Source organism: Coregonus lavaretus (genome assembly GCF_964263955.1).
Source record: "Coregonus lavaretus genome assembly, chromosome: 25".
Lineage (NCBI taxonomy): Eukaryota > Metazoa > Chordata > Actinopteri > Salmoniformes > Salmonidae > Coregonus > Coregonus lavaretus.
The window spans coordinates 44,944,512-44,966,447 of NC_140012.1; the positions used below are offsets into that span (position 1 = coordinate 44,944,512).

General features: G+C 39.2%; 1 pseudogene across 1 annotated transcript in view; it reads right to left on the reverse strand.

The window, feature by feature from the left end:
* Positions 1–20,637, reverse strand: part of LOC311100937 (protein jagged-1b-like) — a 100,275-nt pseudogene extending 79,638 nt beyond the window's left edge. Inside the window, exons 1-3 of the transcript in view lie at positions 20,274–20,637; positions 19,391–19,696; positions 1,211–1,262 (exon numbers count right to left, since the gene is read on the reverse strand). The product of the transcript in view is annotated as a protein jagged-1b-like (transcript). The remainder of the gene's footprint in view (positions 1–1,210; positions 1,263–19,390; positions 19,697–20,273) is intronic.
* Positions 20,638–21,936: the final 1,299 nt, after the last annotated feature.

Below are 21,936 nucleotides of genomic sequence, written 5' to 3' on the forward strand. Positions count from 1 at the left end.
CTGTGTCGTTAGTTTAACTTGCTAGTTATCTCAGTAACTGGCTGAATTAATAAGGAGATGGGGCATCATATAGCTGTCAGCTTTCTGCCGTGTTTGAGAAGTCAAAGCCCTTTGGATGAGTTATCTGTACAGCTTTCTGCCACCTCAGCCAGCTCTTCCCCTCTCTCCTCCAAGCAGAGAGGCAGGCCGTTGCCCTAGCAACTCCACACAGTGTACACCGTAGGGAGCATATTCCATTCCTAGAGGAGCCGTGTCATTAACCCTAAAAGTTCCAGATTGGGGTGAAAATGGAAGCCATCTTGGTCAGGGAGAAATCCAAACCAGTCTAATTGCAATGAATGGCAGTAGAGTTATAATCCAGGTTTTACTAATGCAGGAAAATAAAAAGACGTGTGATATATCAGAAATGGTGGAATATAATTATTGTCAACCTGAAATAGTCATAATTATAAATACAGTTTACACCGTTTTATACCAATTGTCTGTTTAAATAGCCTCTAAAATATATGTAAACAGATGATAGATGTCTAAATGCTGTTATATGATGCAATATCAGTACTTATTGCATTTACAACTTGTCTAAGTCCTGTCATCAACTGATTTCAGCCAGTGTACGGCTGTGGATTGATAGCATTGTTTGAATGGTAATACATTAAACCGGTAACACACATTTTATTTGTCACATGCTTGGTGTGGAAGGACGGTCTGTTTCCATCATATTTTACACTTTCCCCTTTCCCTTCCAGATAGACAGACAACATGGTGCCGCATAACTACATCACTGTTGCCATAACGACATGTAGAAGGTGTCCATACATTTACATTTACATTTACATTTTAGTCATTTAGCAGACACTCTTATCCAGAGCGACTTACAGTTAGTGAATCAAACCCACAACCCTGGCGTTGCAAACGCCATGCTCTATCAACTGAGCTACGTCCCTGCCGGCCATTCCCTCCCCTACCCTGGACGACACTGGGCCAATTGTGCGCCGCCCATGAGTCTCCCGGTCGCGGCCGGCTGCGACAGAGCCTGGATTCGAACCAGGATCTCTAGTGGCACAGTTAGCACTGCGATGCAGTGCCTTAGACCACTGCGCCACTCAGGAGACCATACAGTCCACCTACTGTATCTGATAGGTCAGGTAGCATAGCAGACACCCCCCCACTCCCCCCCAACCCCCCCCACCACACCCACAGAGCTACTCACCGCTCGTGTCGTTAGTAGCATCCAAGGCTTCCACTATCAACGTGTAGGACCTCTGGGGAAGACAAAAAAAGAGTTCAGGGTCAGCAACTAAACAGCAGCCAAACATCAACACAACATCAAAAGAGAAACACTGAAAGCAACCTCTAATAGCAACACCGTCTAGTGTCCCTGCGTTAGTATCTAGTATCTGTGTGAACCATAGAATTAGGATTTAGAACACTAGAATGGACAACCTTCTTGTGATGGTGTAAAGGTCGGCCATGTTGGTCAGGGAGTTGGTCAACCATGGTTTGCCAGTGATGTGATAAGATAGTGTATAACAATGGATTTAAATAATTTATCTGCACTGTGTGTTAGCTAGCAAGACAGTTTAAGGAATTATTCCATAAATTGTTCAAATTAACTGCCAATATGCCAACATACCATTCAAACAATGCAGTCAAACCACAGCCACACAATGGTTGAAATCAACTGATGACAGGCCTTAGACAAGTTGAAAAAAGCAACAAGTACTGATAGTGTCATATACAGTATATATGCACATAATAGCATTTTTCATGAGCATTCATTACTATTTTTTGCCAATTTAAAGTATGGGTCTTTCCTGCTAGCAGTCGTGGCTGCATGTCATAGTCTCACAGTAGCAACATTATTTTATTATTATTATTTTATTTTTTTTTATTATTATTTTTTGGTCATTTAGCAGACGCTCTTATCCAGAGCGACTTACAGGAGCAATTAGGGTTAAGTGCCTTGCTCAAGGGCACATCGACAGATTTTTCACCTAGTCGGCTCGGGGATTAGAACCAGCGACCTTTCGGTTACTGGCACAACGCTCTTACCCACTAAGCTACCTGCCGAACATAACTGAACTACAACAAGGTAATAGATTTCAGGCATTCACAGCTTGCATTTTGTCTTAATTTACTGTTAAGTGAACCTTGCATCATTATACATAGATACCATTTTTGTAAATGTGTCATTTATCTTTGGGGGGGGGGGCTTAAAGGAACAGTAGCATCAATAACACTCCCTCTATACAGAATGTCAATTGCAATAAATATTGTTCAATATGTATATATATATATATATATATACACACAGTGGTGTGAAAAAGTGTTTGCCCCCTTCCTGATTTCTTATTTGTTTGCATGTTTGTCACACTTAAATGTTTCAGATCAAACAAATTTAAATATTAGTCAAAGATAACACAATTAAACACAAAATGCAGTTTTGAAATGAAGGTTGTTATTATTAAGGGAAAACAAAATCCAAACCCACATGGCCCTGTGTGGAAAAGTGATTGCCCCCTACAACCTAATAACTGGTTGGGCCACCCTTAGCAGCAACAACTGCAATCAAGCGTTTGCGATAACTTGCAATGAGTCTTTTACAGCGCTGTGGAGGAATTTTGGCCCACTCATCTTTGCAGAATTGTTGTAATTCAGCCACATTGGAGGGTTTTCAAGCATGAACTGCCTTTTTAAGGATTCAGGTCAGGACTTTGACTAGGCCACTCCAAAGTCTTCATTTTGTTTTTCTTCAGCCATTCAGGAGGTGGACTTGCTGGTGTGTTTTGGATCATTGTCCTGCAGCAGAACCCAAGTTCGCTTCAGCTTGAGGTCACGAACAGATGGCCGGACATTCTCCTTCAGGATTTTTTGGTAGACAGCAGAATTTATGGTTCCATTTATCACAGCAAGTCTTCCAGGTCCTGAAGCAGCAAAACAGGCCCAGACCATCACACTACCACCACCATATTTTACTGTTGGTATGATGTTATTTTTCTGAAATGCGGTGTTACTTTTACGGCAGATGTAATGGGACACACACCTTCCAAAAAGTTCAACTTTTGTCTCGTCAGTCCACAGAGTATTTTCCCAAAGGTCTTGGGGATCATCAAGATATTTTCTGGCAAAAATGAGACGAGCCTTAATGTTCTTTTTGCTCAGCAGTGGTTTTCATCTTGGAACTCTGCCATGCAGGCCATTTTTGCCCAGTCTCTTTCTTATGGTGGAGTCATGAACACTGACCTTAACTGAGGCAAGTGAGGCCTGCAGCTCTTTGGATGTTGTTGTGGGGTCTTTATTGACCTCTTGGATGAGTCGTCACTGCGCTCTTGGGGTAATTTTGGTCGGCCGGCCACTTCTGGGAAGGTTCACCACTGTTCCATGTTTTCGCCATTTGTGGATAATGGCTCTCACTGTGGTTCGCTGGAGTCCCAAAACTTTAGAAATGGCTTTATAACCTTTTCCAGACTGATGGATCTCAATTACTTTCTTTCTCATTTGTTCCTGAATTTCTTTGGATCTCGGCAGGGGCGGCCTGTTCAATAGGGCGATATGGGCGGCGCACTGCCAAACGGGAAAAGGAAGGGATTTTTTTTCTAATCAATTATATCACGGCAACAGTAGTTATCAGTGTTGTAATCTATACGTCTGATCTGCCACAGTGCCACACTGCCACTAAATGTCGAATCAGGCTAAAGTCGTGCTTCAAATGGCTCCCCCCCCTTTTGGGGCGATTTCAGTCAGGTTGAAAATCGCCCAGAAGTCTGTCATAGACTCCCATGTAAAATCTATTTTTTTCAAATTTCAGAGCCTTCAATACAATCTCAATGGGTGTCTGTGGGCTTGCACTTACGCGCTTTCGTCATACGTTACGTAACCATGAACGTAACTGAGAAAAGAGTGGATTGTTTGAAAGAAGTTCCTTTTTGTCGGCGAACAAATGAAGATAAATTGGCAACGAAACAATTAGGACCTCCCAGACCAAATTTAATAATTCAACAGGTTTCTACTAAAGGCGGAAAGTCCTACACCCGAGGATTTTCCAAAAATTGGTACGAACGAAAAAAGACATTGCCACTCACTCAACTGGATGACGAGGGATACAGGCTAGCTGTCCGCCGCCACAACGATGAGGTTAGTGTTGATAATCACAAGTTTACTGGAGAACCAACTGAGACCAAGTAGAGACTTTGGACAGGGTGGATATGGTGTAATAAAGGCAGTTTATTCAGAGGTACCGTATTGGTCCGAATATAAGACGACCCTGATTATAAGACGACCCCCCGTTTTTCAACACAAACATTTAGAAAAACAGATTTGCAGACTAGATTTGCCGAACAAAGAACTTCATTTTATTTTAAAATAACAATATTAAAAACACAGTGAATTAAACACAAAGGCAAACTATGTACAGTATGATTCAAAATTAATATCAAGCAATAATAAAGCAACATTTTTAAATAACAGAGAAAATACAGGCCACACATTTAACTAAACTTAACAAAAATTCGCCAAACTTCTCCTCCGATGTCTCTCTATCCCTCACACACGTCCTCTGCCCCGCTGTGTTCGCTCTCGCTGTCATCGCTCCCCAGCTGCTCCGCTTCCACCGGCTCCTCCCAAAGCACGTCGTCCTCGCTGCCGTCCAATGCATTTGAGATGCAACATTTTTTAAAGCCATCGATGATGCTCTGTGAGGGAATAGCATCCCATGCATGCAGGATCCATTCACACAGTAGACGGACTGACGGCTTCTGTATTTTCCCGGTCGGTGTGAGTGCGTGGTTGCCAGACAGGAGCCACTCTGTGTATTTTTTTCGCAGGTTATCCTTGAAAGGCTTGTTCACAACTACGTCCAACACCTGTAGCTGGCTTGTCATTCCCCCTGGTATGATCACAAGATCCCCGTTCATTGCTCGCACCTGACTTTTCACGGGCTCAGTCAGATGTCCGCGGAACGCATCCAGAACGAGCATGTTCCTCCTCTTCCTCAGTCCCCCGTAGCGTGCGCCCCACACAACCTTTAGCCAGTCCACTACAAGCCCCGACTCCATCCAGCCCTTCTCCTGGGCGCGCACAATAATGCCAGCTGGCATTGGGTCCTTTGGCACAGTCTTACGCTTAAGAATGACATACGGGGGGAGTTTGCTGCCACCAGCGAGACATGTCAACATGACAGTGACGCGGCTCTTCTCGTTGCCCGTTGATTTCACCAACACAGACTTTTCTCCCTTTCTATTGACAGTCACCGATGTTGGCATGTCGAAATAAACGGGTGTCTGATCAGCATTGCCGATCTGATCCAGCGGGTAGGAGTGCTTCTTCCTCAGGTTGATAACAAAGCGCTGAAACGAAAGCAGCTTCTCTCCGAAGTCTGACGGCAGGCGTTGGGCCAAACTCGTTCTCCGTCTAAGTGACAGTCCATTACGCCGCATCATCCTACGACACCAGCCGAGGCTGGCTTTAAATCCAGTGATGTTGAGCTCTCTGGCGATTTCCAGGGCCTTAACCTGGATGACAGCTCTGGTAATGGGCATTCCCTCACTTCTTTTTTCCCTGACATATTCAAAAACCCTCCGGTCAACCTCAATGAAACGACCACTTTGAGGACCACGGAAGGATTTTCGCTGACTGTTAGCATCTTTTAGACGTTGTTTTTCTGCTCGCCATCTTCTTACATTACACTCAGTGACCCCGAATGTCTTGGCAGCTTGGCAGTTGTTAGATGACTCTGCCTTATTGACAACCATTATTTTGAAATTGGCATCATAGCTCCTCCGCTGTTGTTTATTGACCTGGCCCACTTTTGAGCCACTTGTCTCTAAATGGTCAGCCTGTCTTTCCATCTTTAAACACCGGTAACGGGCTGGTTGTTAAGGACGCCTCTTCCCTCCGTCCGGAACGAATTTTTGGCGCCATCTGTGCCCGCGAATGTGTATTGACATTTAAAGGGAGCGCCGAAGAAGAGAAACTGCGCTCTGAATACTAGACCCCGAATATAAGACGACCCGACTTTTTTGGACCTATTTCGAGGGGAAAAAAGGCCGTCTTATATTCGGACCAATACGGTAAATATATCTGGAATCGCGTTCACGGACCCGTTCGTCAAACTCTTAGGGAGCTATAAATTAAGCCCCATTACTTACCATATCAGATAAGAGAAATTGCTGCAGCTACATATATTTTACATCCTGGCCCTACATAGTTCACTATTTGCATCACTTACCAAAATATTACATGTGGTCATATATGCTTGGAAAGTGGAGATGCCATAGAACGTCAAAAAAGTAAACATTGCTGGAGACACATTGCCGTTTTGGAGAAGACATCGCGTTTGCTAGCGAAGAGATTTGTTGTGGCAAATGAACTTGGGCTGGGAATTGCCAGGAACCTCACGATAAGATATATGCATCAGCATTGCGAGTCTCATGATTCTATACGTATTGCGATTCGATACTGTGATTTTATTGCGCACCATATGTCTGTTGCAGAGGGATCAGAAAGCCATGAGAACGAGTTTTGATCAGTCATGGAAATAAAAGTGCTGAAAACAAATTGGCTCCCAATGTGAAAAGATTGAGAACAAGCTATGAAGGAACAATAATGGTGTTTTGGTGCAGGTACAGCCAACTAGCGCTAAAATATTGCGATATTGTCAATACAGTATATCGTAAAGTATCACTATGTAACTCGATTTCTTTCACCCCAATCCCTAAAATTAACGGTAAATAACTGAATTGTTTGCCCCACATTTAGCTAAGATGATTAGCTAGCCAGCTAAAATGTTTTATTTAGTTAGCAGTCGCATCTACAATAGTTTACTGTCAATAACATGTCTCCAAAAATGACGTGGTGTCTCCAATTGTGTTGACATTTTACAATTGCAATGCGCATCCATGAGTATCCACTTTCTGTAGCTCAGCTGGTAGAGCATGGTGCTTGTAACGCCAAGGTAGTGGGTTCAATCCCCGGGACCACCCATACACAAAAATGTATGCACGCATGACTGTAAGTCGCTTTGGATAAAAGCGTCTGCTAAATGGCATATTATTATTATTATTATTATTATTATCTGAAGAGAGCCCCGAAACATTGTGTGCAGACATTTTATGCAATAAATGAAGTAGGTTCAATCTAGTAGTTCTGATCTTCTGATTGGTCCTGATGAGTTGGGCGAGGTCACCTCCAGGCTACTGTCACTGTTGCATTGGCTCTGAGTCGGGTTCTCTGTCTTCAAATGTTCATCCTAAGAGAGGGGATTTTTGTGTGTGTGTGTGTGTGTGTGTGTTTAACAGTGATGATGTGTGTGTGTGTTTAACAGTGATGATGTGTGTGTGTGTGTGTTTGTGTGTCCTCAGAGCAAGAACTCGTGAGTTGGAAGAACTGAGAGGCCTATGGCGTGGGTGTTGTCCTTGGCCACCTGCTGACAAGGCTGACAAGATAGGACCCTTTTGTCCATTGTTATTGGATAGGAACAGAACTTATAACCAGCTCCTGACCTAAATAGATCTTAGCACAACATTTTACTCAACATATCATATTCCATATTCACTATAACAAATATATTTACTACGACATTAGCAAGAACCGCCACATCCTCAGCCGGCTAATCCAGTGTGTGAAGTTTTGCGGAGTGTTTGAGTTAGCTTTGCGAGGCAAAGATGAAACTGAGGGCTCCACCAACCCTGGTAAGCCAACACTTTTGAGATCAGTCAATAAATGCTTCTGGTATTGACTTATATGCTGCCCCTGTCTTCATGTTGTTGCTGGACATATCTTTTTTTAAATGTGTGTAGGTCACCTAAATCATCAGAAAAATTGCCCCTCCTGAGAATTTTTTCAGGAGCCGCCACTGGATCTCGGCATGATGTCTAGCTTGTGAGGATCTTTTGGTCTACTTCACTTTGTCAGACAGGTCCTATTTAAGTGATTCCTTGATTGAGAACAGGTGAGGCAGTAATCAGGCCTGGGTGTGGCTAGAGGAATTGAACTCAGTAGTGATAACCCACAGTTGAGTTGTGTTATAACGGGGGGGCAAACACTTTTCCACACAGGGCCATGTAGGTTTGGATTTTGTTTTCCCTTAATAATAACAACCTTCATTTCAAAACTGCATTTTGTGTTTACTTGTGTTATCTTAAATTTAAATATTTAAATTTGTTTGATGATCTGAAACATTTAAGTGTGACAAACATGCAAACAAATAACTAATCAGGAAGGGGGCAAACACTTTTTCACACCACTGTATATATTCAATATATATCATAAAAAGTCATAAAACTTCATGTGAGATTAATCTTTCATGTTATCTCCACTTTTCTTCCAAAGATTAGGGCAATACAGTGCCTTCAGAAAGTATTCACACCCCTTGACTTAACATTTTGTTGTGTTACAGCCTGAATTTAAAATGGATAAAATTGAGATTTTGTGTCACTGGCCTACACACCATACCATATAATGTCAAAGTGGAATTATGTTTTTTTTTTTTTTTACAAATTAATAAAAAATGAAAAGCTGAAATGTCTTGAGTGAATAAGTATTCAACACCTTGACTATGGCAAGCCTAAATAAGTTCAGGAGTAAACATTTGCTTAACAAGTCACATAATAAGTTAATGGGCTCACTGTGTGCAATAAGTGTTTAACATGATTTTTGCAGCCAGGTCACCAGTGATACAAGTCATTATTCGACGTCCATCCATGTCTAAGGACGTCGGGAGATGACGTGGAAATGTGCCACAAGGAGCAACAGTGAGCGCTGTTACCTTCAAGTAGGGTGTTGTGGAAGGGGATGGCGAATGGGCTTAAGCATCTGCCTCTGGTGCCAAAGGTTGCATGTTCAAATCCAGTGAGTTCCCCCCCCCCCCCCCCTTTGTATTTTTTAAGCCTATCCCAAACCTTAACCATTACCTTAACCATTAGGAGTTAATACCTAACCTTGAGATTTCAGAGTTAACGCCTAAACGTAACCCTAAAAAAACGTACATTTGACATTTCGAACAACTTCGAAATGTTAAGTTTGAGAAACATGGATGAACGTCTAATTCTGACAAGAGACAGAGCTTGTTAGATTTTTGAATGACTACCTCATCTCTGTACCCCACACATACAATTATCTGTAAGGTTCCTCAGTCGAGCAGTGAATTTCAAACACAGATTCAACCATAAAGACCAGGGAGGTTTTCCAATGCCTCACAAAGAAGGGCACCTATTGGTAGATGGGTAAAAATACAATAAAAAGCAGACATTGACCATCCCTTTGAGCATGGTGAAGTTATTAATTACACTCTGGATGGTGTATCAATACACCCAGTCACTATGAAGATACAGGCGTCCTTCCTAACTCAGTTGCCGGAGAGGAAGGAAACTGCTCAGGGATTAAACCATGAGGCCAATGGTGACTTTAAAACAGTTACAGAGTTCAATGGCTGTGATAGGAGAAAACTGAGGACGGATCAACATTGTAGTATGAAAAATAATGTATGCACTCACTAACTGTAAGTCGCTCTGGATAAGAGCGTCTGCTAAATGACTAAAATGTAAATGTAGTTACTCCACAATACTAACCTAAATGACACAGTGAAAACAAGGAAGCCTGTACAGAATAAACAATATCCAAAACATGCATCCTGATTGCAACAAGGCACTAAAAGTAATTCTGCAAAATATGTGGCAAAGCAATTCACTTTTGTCCTGAAAACAAAGTGTTATGTTTCTGGGGCAAATCCAATACAACATATTACTGAGTACCACTCTCCATATTTTCAAGCATAGTGGTGGCTGCATCATGTTATGGGTATGCTTGTAATTGTTAAGGACTGGGGTGTTTTTCAGGAGCACAGGCAAAATCCTAGAGGAGACCCTGGTTCAGTCTGCTTTCCACCAGACACTGGGAGATGAATTCACCTTTCAGCAGGACAATAACCTAAAACACAAGGCCAAATCTACACTGGAATTGTTACCAAGAAGACAGTGAATGTTCCTGAGTGGCCGAGTTACAGTTTTGACTTCAATGTACTTGAAAATCTACGGCAAGACCTGAAAATGGTTGTCTAGCAATGATCAACAACCAATTTGACAGAGCTTGAAGAATTTAGAAAATAATAAATGGGCAGATATTGCACAATCCAGATGTGCAAAGATCTTAGAGACTTACCCAGAAAGACTCACAGCTGTAATCGCTGCCAAACGTGCTTCTACAAAGTATTGACTCAGGGGTTTGAACACTTACGCAAATGAGCTATTTCTGCATTTCATTTTGAATAAAAAATTAAAAATAAAATGTCACTCATTTTGGGGTATTGTGTGTAGATTTGTGAGAAAATCTATTTTGAATCCAGGCTGTAACAACAAAATGTGGAATGAGTCAAGGGGTATGAATACTTTCTGAAGGCACTGTATATAATGTTAGAAATGTCTCAATTTAGATTTTAGTTGGATTAATAGGTACACTTACCCAATTTATAATTATATTCCACAATTTCTGATATATCACGTCTTTTTATTTTCCTGCATTAGTAAAACCTGGATTATAACTCTACTACCATTCATTCCAATTAGACTGTTTTGGATTTCTCCCTGACCAATATGGCTTCCATTTTCACCCCAATCTGGAACTTTTAGGGTTAATGACACGGCTCCCTGACCAATATGGCTTCCATTAGGGCCGAGTTTCTATTATCTTCTCACGTAATCCAATTATAGTAGTTCCCTATTATAGTAGTATTATAGTAGTATTATAGTAGTTCCCTATTATAGTAGTATTATAGTAGTTCCCTATTATAGTAGTATTATAGTAGTTCCCTATTATAGTAGTATTATAGTAGTTCCCTATTATAGTAGTATTATAGTAGTTCCCTATTATAGTAATATTATAGTAGTTCCCTATTATAGTAGTATTATAGTAGTTCCCTATTAGAGTAGTATTATAGTAGTATTATAGTAGTTCCCTATTATAGTAGTATTATAGTAGTATTATAGTAGTTCCCTATTATAGTAGTATTATAGTAGTATTATAGTAGTTCCCTATTATAGTAGTATTATAGTAGTATTATAGTAGTTCCCTATTATAGTAGTATTATAGTAGTTCCCTATTATAGTAGTATTATAGTAGTTCCCTATTATAGTAGTATTATAGTAGTATTATAGTAGTATTATAGTAGTTCCCTATTATAGTAGTATTATAGTAGTATTATAGTAGTTCCCTATTTTAGTAGTTCCCTATTATAGTAGTATTATAGTAGTATTGTAGTAGTATTATAGTAGTATTGTAGTAGTATTGTAGTCGTTCCCTATTATGGTAGTATTATAGTAGTATTATAGTAGTTCCCTATTATAGTAGTATTATAGTAGTATTATAGTAGTTCCCTATTATTAGTAGTATTATAGTAGTTCCCTATTATTAGTAGTATTATAGTAGTTCCCTATTATAGTAGTATTATAGTAGTATTATAGTAGTATTATAGTAGTTCCCTATTATAGTAGTATTATAGTAGTATTATAGTAGTTCCCTATTATAGTAGTATTATAGTAGTTCCCTATTATAGTAGTATTATAGTAGTATTATAGTAGTTCCCTATTATAGTAGTATTATAGTAGTTCCCTATTTTAGTAGTTCCCTATTATAGTAGTATTATAGTAGTTCCCTATTATAGTAGTATTGTAGTAGTTCCCTATTTTAGTAGTTCCCTATTATAGTAGTATTATAGTAGTTCCCTATTATAGTAGTATTATAGTAGTTCCCTATTATAGTAGTATTATAGTAGTATTATAGTAGTTCCCTATTATAGTAGTATTATAGTAGTATTATAGTAGTTCCCTATTATAGTAGTATTATAGTAGTTCCCTATTAGAGTAGTATTATAGTAGTATTATAGTAGTTCCCTATTATAGTAGTATTATAGTAGTATTATAGTAGTATTATAGTAGTTCCCTATTATAGTAGTATTATAGTAGTTCCCTATTATAGTAGTATTATAGTAGTTCCCTATTATAGTAGTATTATAGTAGTTACCTATTATAGTAGTATTATAGTAGTATTATAGTAGTTCCCTATTATAGTAGTATATAGTAGTTCCCTATTATAGTAGTATTATAGTAGTTACCTATTATAGTAGTATTATAGTAGTTACCTATTATAGTAGTATTATAGTAGTATTATAGTAGTTCCCTATTATAGTAGTATTATAGTAGTTCCCTATTATAGTAGTATTATAGTAGTTCCCTATTTTAGTAGTTCCCTATTATAGTAGTATTATAGTAGTATTATAGTAGTTCCCGATTATAGTAGTATTATAGTAGTTCCTTTTTTTAGTAGTTCCCTATTATAGTAGTATTATAGTAGTTTATAGTAGTATTATAGTAGTTCCCTATTATTAGTAGTATTATAGTAGTTCCCTATTATAGTAGTATTATAGTAGTATTACAGTAGTTCCCTATTATAGTAGTATTATAGTAGTATTATAGTAGTTCCCTATTATAGTAATATTATAGTAGTTCCCTATTATAGTAGTATTATAGTAGTTCCCTATTATAGTAGTATTATAGTAGTTCCCTATTATAGTAGTATTATAGTAGTATTATAGTAGTTCCCTATTATAGTAGTATTATAGTAGTTCCCTATTTTAGTAGTTCCCTATTATAGTAGTATTATAGTAGTTCCCTATTATAGTAGTATTGTAGTAGTTCCCTATTTTAGTAGTTCCCTATTATAGTAGTATTATAGTAGTTCCCTATTATAGTAGTATTATAGTAGTATTATAGTAGTTCCCTATTATAGTAGTATTATAGTAGTTCCCTATTAGAGTAGTATTATAGTAGTATTATAGTAGTATTATAGTAGTTCCCTATTATAGTAGTATTATAGTAGTATTATAGTAGTTCCCTATTATAGTAGTATTATAGTAGTATTATAGTAGTATTATAGTAGTTCCCTATTATAGTAGTATTATAGTAGTTCCCTATTATAGTAGTATTATAGTAGTTACCTATTATAGTAGTATTATAGTAGTATTATAGTAGTTCCCTATTATAGTAGTATTATAGTAGTTCCCTATTATAGTAGTATTATAGTAGTTCCCTATTTTAGTAGTTCCCTATTATAGTAGTATTATAGTAGTATTATAGTAGTTCCCTATTTTAGTAGTTCCCTATTATAGTAGTATTATAGTAGTTCCCTATTATAGTAGTATTATAGTAGTATTATAGTAATATTATAGTAGTTCCCTATTATAGTAGTATTATAGTAGTATTGTAGTAGTTCCCTATTTTAGTAGTTCCCTATTATAGTAGTATTATAGTAGTTCCCTATTATAGTAGTATTATAGTAGTTCCCTATTATATTAGTATTATAGTAGTATTATAGTAGTTCCCTATTATAGTAGTATTATAGTAGTATTATAGTAGTTCCCTATTATAGTATTATTATAGTAGTTCCCTATTATAGTAGTATTATAGTAGTATTATAGTAGTTCCCTATTATAGTAGTATTATAGTAGTTCCCTATTAGAGTAGTATTATAGTAGTATTATAGTAGTTCCCTATTATAGTAGTATTATAGTAGTTTATAGTAGTATTATAGTAGTATTATAGTAGTTCCCTATTATAGTAGTATTATAGTAGTTCCCTATTATAGTAGTATTATAGTAGTTCCCTATTATAGTAGTATTATAGTAGTTCCCTATTATAGTAGTATTATAGTAGTATTATAGTATTATTATAGTATTATTATAGTAGTTCCCTATTATAGTAGTATTATAGTAGTATTATAGTAGTTCTCTATTATATTAGTATTATAGTAGTTCCCTATTATAGTAGTATTATAGTAGTATTATAGTAGTTCCCTATTATAGTAGTATTGTAGTAGTTCCCTATTATAGTAGTATTATAGTAGTTCCCTATTATAGTAGTATTATAGTAGTTCCCTATTATAGTAGTATTATAGTAGTTACCTATTATAGTAGTATTATAGTAGTATTATAGTAGTTCCCTATTATAGTAGTATTATAGTAGTTCCCTATTATAGTAGTATTATAGTAGTTCCCTATTTTAGTAGTTCCCTATTATAGTAGTATTATAGTAGTATTATAGTAGTTCCCTATTTTAGTAGTTCCCTATTATAGTAGTTCCCTATTATAGTAGTATTATAGTAGTTCCCTATTATAGTAGTATTATAGTAGTATTATAGTAGTTCCCTATTATAGTAGTATTATAGTAGTATTATAGTAGTATTATAGTAGTATTGTAGTAGTTCCCTATTTTAATAGTTCCCTATTATAGTAGTATTATAGTAGTTCCCTATTATAGTAGTATTATAGTAGTTCCCTATTATAGTAGTATTATAGTAGTATTATAGTAGTTCCCTATTATAGTAGTATTATAGTAGTATTATAGTAGTATTATAGTAGTATTATAGTAGTTCCCTATTATAGTATTATTATAGTAGTTCCCTATTATAGTAGTATTATAGTAGTATTATAGTAGTTCCCTATTATAGTAGTATTATAGTAGTTCCCTATTAGAGTAGTATTATAGTAGTATTATAGTAGTTCCCTATTATAGTAGTATTATAGTAGTTTATAGTAGTATTATAGTAGTATTATAGTAGTATTATAGCAGTTCCCTATTATAGTAGTATTATAGTAGTATTATAGTAGTTCCCTATTATAGTAGTATTATAGTAGTTCCCTATTATAGTAGTATTATAGTAGTTCCCTATTATAGTAGTATTATAGTAGTATTATAGTAGTATTATAGTATTATTATAGTAGTATTATAGTAGTTCCCTATTATAGTAGTATTATAGTAGTATTATAGTAGTATTATAGTAGTTCCCTATTACAGTAGTATTATAGTAGTATTATAGTAGTTCTCTATTATATTAGTATTATAGTAGTTCCCTATTATAGTAGTATTATAGTAGTATTATAGTAGTTCCCTATTATAGTAGTATTATAGTAGTTCCCTATTATAGTAGTATTATAGTAGTTACCTATTATAGTAGTATTATAGTAGTTCCCAATAGGCTGACAATATTAACCCATGGCTACATACGGTTAAATTTACTGAATATCAAGCCATTGTTCTAACACATGGCAGAAAGACATTGTGTGGGAAGCCAGGTAGCTACAATCAGCATTCAGTGTTCAGTGTTCAGTAATTCTAAAACCTGTTTAAATTCTCAGGTGGAAACAGCAGGTAGCCTACCCAATGATGATGCACCCACTGTTCTGGGAATCTGGGCTCTGAGCTAAAACACTAAACACTTATTCTGCTGACTGAGTAACAGCCAATATCTACACTGAACAAAAATATAAACGCAACAAGTGTTTTTGTTTTGTTTTTGGGGGATGGATCAGTTTAATATTGCAGATAGATTGTAACTTCCATCAATGTAATTGTCTGCATCACTTCCAATCCCCCATGTTTTTTTTTTATACATACATACATACATACATACATACATATTCTTTTAACAAATATATATACAGTGGGGGGAAAAAAGTATTTAGTCAGCCACCAATTGTGCAAGTTCTCCCACTTAAAAAGATGAGAGGCCTGTAATTTTCATCATAGGTACATGTCAACTATGACAGACAAATTGAGGAAAAAAAATCCAGAAAATCACATTGTACGATTTTTTATTAAATTATTTCTAATTTATGGTGGAAAATAAGTATTTGGTCACCTACAAACAAGCAAGATTTCTGGCTCTCACAGACCTGTAACTTCTTCTTTAAGAGGCTCCTCTGTCCTCCACTCATTACCTGTATTAATGGCACCTGTTTGAACTTGTTATCAGTATAAAAGACACCTGTCCACAACCTCAATCAGTCACACTCCAAACTCCACTATGGCCAAGACCAAAGAGCTGTCAAAGGACACCAGAAACTAAATTGTAGACCTGCACCAGGCTGGGAAGACTGAATCTGCAATAGGTAAGCAGCTTGGTTTGAAGAAATCAACTGTGGGAGCAATTATTAGGAAATGGAAGACATACAAGACCACTGATAATCTCCCTCGATCTGGGGCTCCACGCAAGATCTCACCCCGTGGGGTCAAAATGATCACAAGAACGGTGAGCAAAAAACCAAGAACCACAGGGGGGGACCTAGTGAATGACCTGCAGAGAGCTGGGACCAAAGTACCAAAGCCTACCATCAGTAACACACTACGCCGCCAGGGACTCAAATCCTGGAGTGCAAGACGTGTCCCCCTGCTTAAGCCAGTACATGTCCAGGCCCGTCTGAAGTTTGCTAGAGTGCATTTGGATGATCCAGAAGAGGACTGGGAGAATGTCATATGGTCAGATGAAACCAAAATAGAACTTTTTGGTAAAAACTCAACTCATCATGTTTGGAGGACAAAGAATGCTGAGTTGCATCCAAAGAACACCATACCTACTGTGAAGCATGGGGGTGGAAACATCATGCTTTGGGGCTTGTTTTCTGCAAAGGGACCAGGACGACTGATCCGTGTAAAGGAAAGAATTAATGGGGCCATGTTTCGTGAGATTTTGAGTGAAAACCTCCTTCCATCAGCAAGGGCATTGAAGATGAAACGTGGCTGGGTCTTTCAGCATGACAATGATCCCAAACACACCGCCCGGGCAACGAAGAAGTGGCTTCGTAAGAAGCATTTCAAGGTCCTGGAGTGGCCTAGCCAGTCTCCAGATCTCAACCCCATAGAAAATCTTTGGAGGGAGTTGAAAGTCCATGTTGCCCAGCGACAGCCCCAAAACATCACTGCTCTAGAGGAGATCTGCATGGAGGAATGGGACAAAATACCAGTAACAGTGTGTGAAAACCTTGTGAAGACTTACAGAAAACGTTTGACCTGTGTCATTGCCAACAAAGGGTATATAACAAAGTATTGAGAAACTTTTGTTATTGACCAAATACTTATTTTCCACCATAATTTGCAAATAAATTCATAAAAAATCCTACAATGTGATTTTCTGGATTTTTTTTTCTCATTTTGCCTGTCATAGTTGACGTGAACCTATGATGAAAATTACAGGCCTCTCTCATCTTTTTAAGTGGGAGAACTTTCACAATTGGTGGCTGACTAAATACTTTTTTTCCCCACTGTATATATATACACACTGCTCAAAAAAATAAAGGGAACACTAAAATAACACATCTTAGATCTGAATGAATGAAATAATCTTATTAAATACTTTTTTCTTTACATAGTTGAATGTGCTGACAACAAAATCACACAAAAATTATCAATGGAAATCAAATGTATCAACCCATGGAGGTCTGGATTTGGAGTCACCCTCAAAATTAAAGTGGAAAACCACACTACAGGCTGATCCCACTTTGATGTAATGTCCTTAAAACAAGTCAAAATGAGGCTCAGTAGTGTGTGTGGCCTCCAAGTGCCTGTATGACCTCCCTACAACGCCTGGGCATGCTCCTGATGAGGTGGCGGTTGGTCTCCTGAGGGATCTCCTCCCAGACCTGGACTAAAGCATCCGCCAACTCCTGGACAGTCTGTGGTGCAATGTGGCGTTGGTGGATGGAGCGAGACATGATGTCCCAGATGTGCTCAATTTGATTCAGGTCTGGGGAACGGGCGGGCCAGTCCATAGCATCAATGCCTTCCTCTTGCAGGAACTGCTGACACAATCCAGCCACATGAGGTCTAGCATTGTCTTGCATTAGGAGGAACCCAGGGCCAACCGCACCAGCATATGGTCTCACAAGGGGTCTGAGGATCTCATCTCGGTACCTAATGGCAGTCAGGCTACCTCTGGCGAGCACATGGAGGGCTGTGTGGCCCCCCAAAGAAATGCCACCCCACACCATGACTGACCCACCGCCAAACCGGTCATGCTGGAGGATGTTGCAGGCAGCAGAACGTTCTCCACGGCGTCTCCAGACTCTGTCACGTCTGTCACATGTGCTCAGTGTGAACCTGCTTACATCTGTGAAGAGCACAGGGCGCCAGTGGCGAATTTGCCAATCTTGGTGTTCTCTGGCAAATGCCAAACGTCCTGCACGGTGTTGGGCTGTAAGCACAACCCCCACCTGTGGAAGTCGGGCCCTCATATCACCCTCATGGAGTCTGTTTCTGACCGTTTGAGCAGACACATGCACATTTGTGGCCTGCTGGAGGTCATTTTGCAGGGCTCTGGCAGTGCTCCTCCTGCTCCTCCTTGCACAAAGGCGGAGGTAGCGGTCCTGCTGCTGGGTTGTTGCCCTCCTACGGCCTCCTCCACGTCTCCTGATATACTGGCCTGTCTCTTGGTAGCGCCTCCATGCTCTGGACACTACGCTGACAGACACAGCAAACCTTCTTGCCACAGCTCGCATTGATGTGCCATCCTGGATGAGCTGCACTACCTGAGCCACTTGTGTGGGTTCTAGACTCCGTCTCATGCTACCACTAGAGTGAAAGCACCGCCAGCATTCAAAAGTGACCAAAACATCAGCCAGGAAGCATAGGAACTGAGAAGTGGTCTGTGATCACCACCTGCAAAACCAGTCCTTTATTGGGGGTGTCTTGCTAATTGCCTATAATTTCCACCTGTTGTCTATTCCATTTGCACAACAGCATGTGAAATGTATTGTCAATCAGTGTTGCTTCCTAAGTGGACAGTTTGATTTCACAGAAGTGTGATTGACTTGGAGTTACATTGTGTTGTTTAAGTGTTCCCTTAATTTTTTGGAGCAGAGTATAATATGCCATTTAGCAGACGCTTTTATCCAAAGCAACTTACAGTCATGTGAACATACATTTTTACGTATGGATGGTCCCGGGGATCGAACCCACTACCCTGGCGTTACAAGCGCCATGCTCTACCAATTGAGCTACAGAGGACCACTTGGAGCCAGCTGAATAAAGGGTGGAGTCCTCTGACAACGTGGGGCCAGCTGAATAACGGAACTCCATGGGGCCACATCTGCCAGATGTTATTGGAAACAGAATGCTCCCAATGAATAAATCAATAAAAAAAAATGGGAAACTTCTTCCTATGTCCACAATAATCCATATTTCTAGCATAATGACTGGCATAATTGAAATTGTGGATTATGACAATTTCACACCTGTGGTCTGGTCAATTAGCTAATGAGGACGCCATGGAGGTCCCCGATGTCAAATGACTTTATTGTAGGTAGGTTGACAGACAATATGCAACATTATTCATTCTCTATTTTTTCTTCTTGCTGGACTAGACAAGTGATTGATTGGCAGTATCATTGCAAATACAACCGTGCCAAGGTTAACACCACCTAGCACCTTGCGACAAGCAATCCTTTTCGTAATTGTTTTTTTTTTTCTCACCAAAAATGATTATGGTTAATCATTGAGAGAGTGGTTAGCCTGTTTTAACAGTCTAGCCTAATGAGTTTAGGTCACAGAAGAGTTATAAGATAGCTACTTACTGGCCAGGCAAAACTGAACGGCAAAACAATCCTGGATCTTTCATTCCTCGCCGAGCTCTTCAAAGAAAATCCATTCGCTCCCAGGACAGGCGTAGATCCGGACCCGAAGCTACAAGGTCCCGCAGCCGAGACCCGCGACTGGTATTCCTTCAAACACACTTTAAAATACGTATCACACTCATCCATCCTGCATTTCCGATCCCCGCCGTTCCGTGAACCGTCACAACACAGCAAGTTAAGAAGCTCCCGGTTCTGGTTGTTCATCGATAAGATTTCCAACTCGAACTGACCCGTTCCCTCCGCCACCTGTCGGTAAAGCAGAACGAACAAACGGTGAAACCGCTGGACATTGAGAGTGATCATGTTGCCGGCCCAGGCATCCTGCTCAGCTTACTTTGCAGAAAACTATAAAAGCAAAAACTGTAGCTGAGAATTCTCAGCTCCACGATACCATTGAGATGTTATTATGTGATGTACGTATCGTGGAGTTAAAATCTCAGCTAAGCAAACTGATAAATTATGCACTGATAAATAGTCAGCTAGCAAAACTCCAGAAACATTGGTGCAAGCGCCTCTACAAAAGTTGTAAACTATGGATAATATATATATATAAAAACGAATTGAGCCGTAAAGTTATCGAAAACAAAACTCAAAACGGGCTTGGTGAAGAGGGGTTGCACCGGATCAATGCAGGCAACGAGCCAACCACACTGATAAATACCCACACAACCATTGAACTTCGAGACTCTAGCTATACATTTCCCACTCCTAACGTGATGTTTTAGCTAGTCGAAATTAAAAGTAGCCTACTGAAGAATCAATGCGTCCACGGTAGCCCTCTGATCATATCCCTCACTATGCAACGGTAAAGTAATCCACATACCTTTGCATGAAACCACAACAATAACGCATGTAAGCAAAAAGCAGCAACGCCAACCGAGCCCAGTCTCAAAATCATGCCTCTGGTTTTGCCTTGCCGCTCCGCTTGGAAACTAAACGGTGTCTGGCCGAGTCACAGCACCAATGCAATTCTCCAATTTAAACATGCACGGAGTAAAGAACAAGACTTTCTCCAACGAGCCACAGCTTTGCAACACAGAGGAAAAATGCTTCCTTTTGCGTCTGTCTGCTCAAATTCTGCTAGTTAGTTCGTCTCGTTATATTCCTTTTCTATGCATTTAGTTACTTGCAGCGAAAAGTCTTTAGCTACACGTCAACCATGCAGGTTGCTGTCCTCTTGTCTGTCCACATCTAAACCGGCAGCTGGTTGAAGGACTCCGGAAGGAGGCGGGTAGAACCCTGACAGACATGTATATTCATGAGGAGGAGGAGTAGAAGACCACGCCTCTTTGTTGTATTTTGAGGAGCCTTGTTCTACTGTTATGAATTGCAATTCCTACAATATGTTGCAAATTGCAATTCGTACAAATATTTCACGAATTTGCTGAAAAACGTATGTTATGTTACGAATTCAAATTCGTTGTGGCTAACGTTGACTAGGTGGCTAAGGCTAACGTTAGCTAGCTGGCTAATGTTAGCTGAGCTAGGCCTTAGGGTGTGTGTTAGCTATAGGGTTAGGAGTTAGGTTAAGGTTAGAGTTAGGGGAAGGGTTAGCTAACATGCTAGCTAAGTAGTTGCAAAGTAGCTACAGAGTAGCAAGTAGTTGCTAAAGTTGTCCATGATGAGATTCAAACACGCAAACTTTTGGTTGCTAGAGGTTCCCATTATACGCCCACCCATCAATCCACCCCGACCAACCACTCCCATTATACGCCCACCCATCAATCCACCCCGACCAACCACTCCCATTATACGCCCACCCATCAATCCACCCCGACCAACCACTCCCATTATACGCCCACCCATCAATCCACCCCGACCAACCACTCCCATTATACGCCCACCCATCAATCCACCCCGACCAACCACTCCCATTATACGCCCACCCATCAATCCACCCCGACCAACCACTCCCATTATACGCCCACCCATCAATCCACCCCGACCAACCACTCCCATTATACGCCCACCCATCAATCCACCCCGACCAACCACTCCCATTATACGCCCACCCATCAATCCACCCCGACCAACCACTCTAGTTACATGTTTTCCATAAGTAACCTTGTGTCTTATGTAACCAAATATAACACATCATACTAATTTGAGTGTCCCGTATTTACGTTTACTAGTCTATGAGACCAGGCTGACTGGACTGGTGTTCAAACCTATGAGTTATGATTATGCAAGAAAAAAAACATTTGAGTTGAAAAACTATTAGAAAAAATGAGAGGAAACAGTTTGTAAATTAATTGTAAATTAATTTCATGTTTTTCCCAACGTCAACTTCAAAATCTGCCTAAAAAGTAGGTTAAAGTACATGATATCAATATTTTCCTTCATGCATATTTAACAAGTTATGTACAATATGTGCTTATCAAAAAAGCTGATGAATTATCCCCATGAGTGAGTCTGAGAATTCAGATTATGTAGAAAATCAACTTGGAGAAATTCCCAACTTCTGGCACATTATTTGTTCTTTGTGA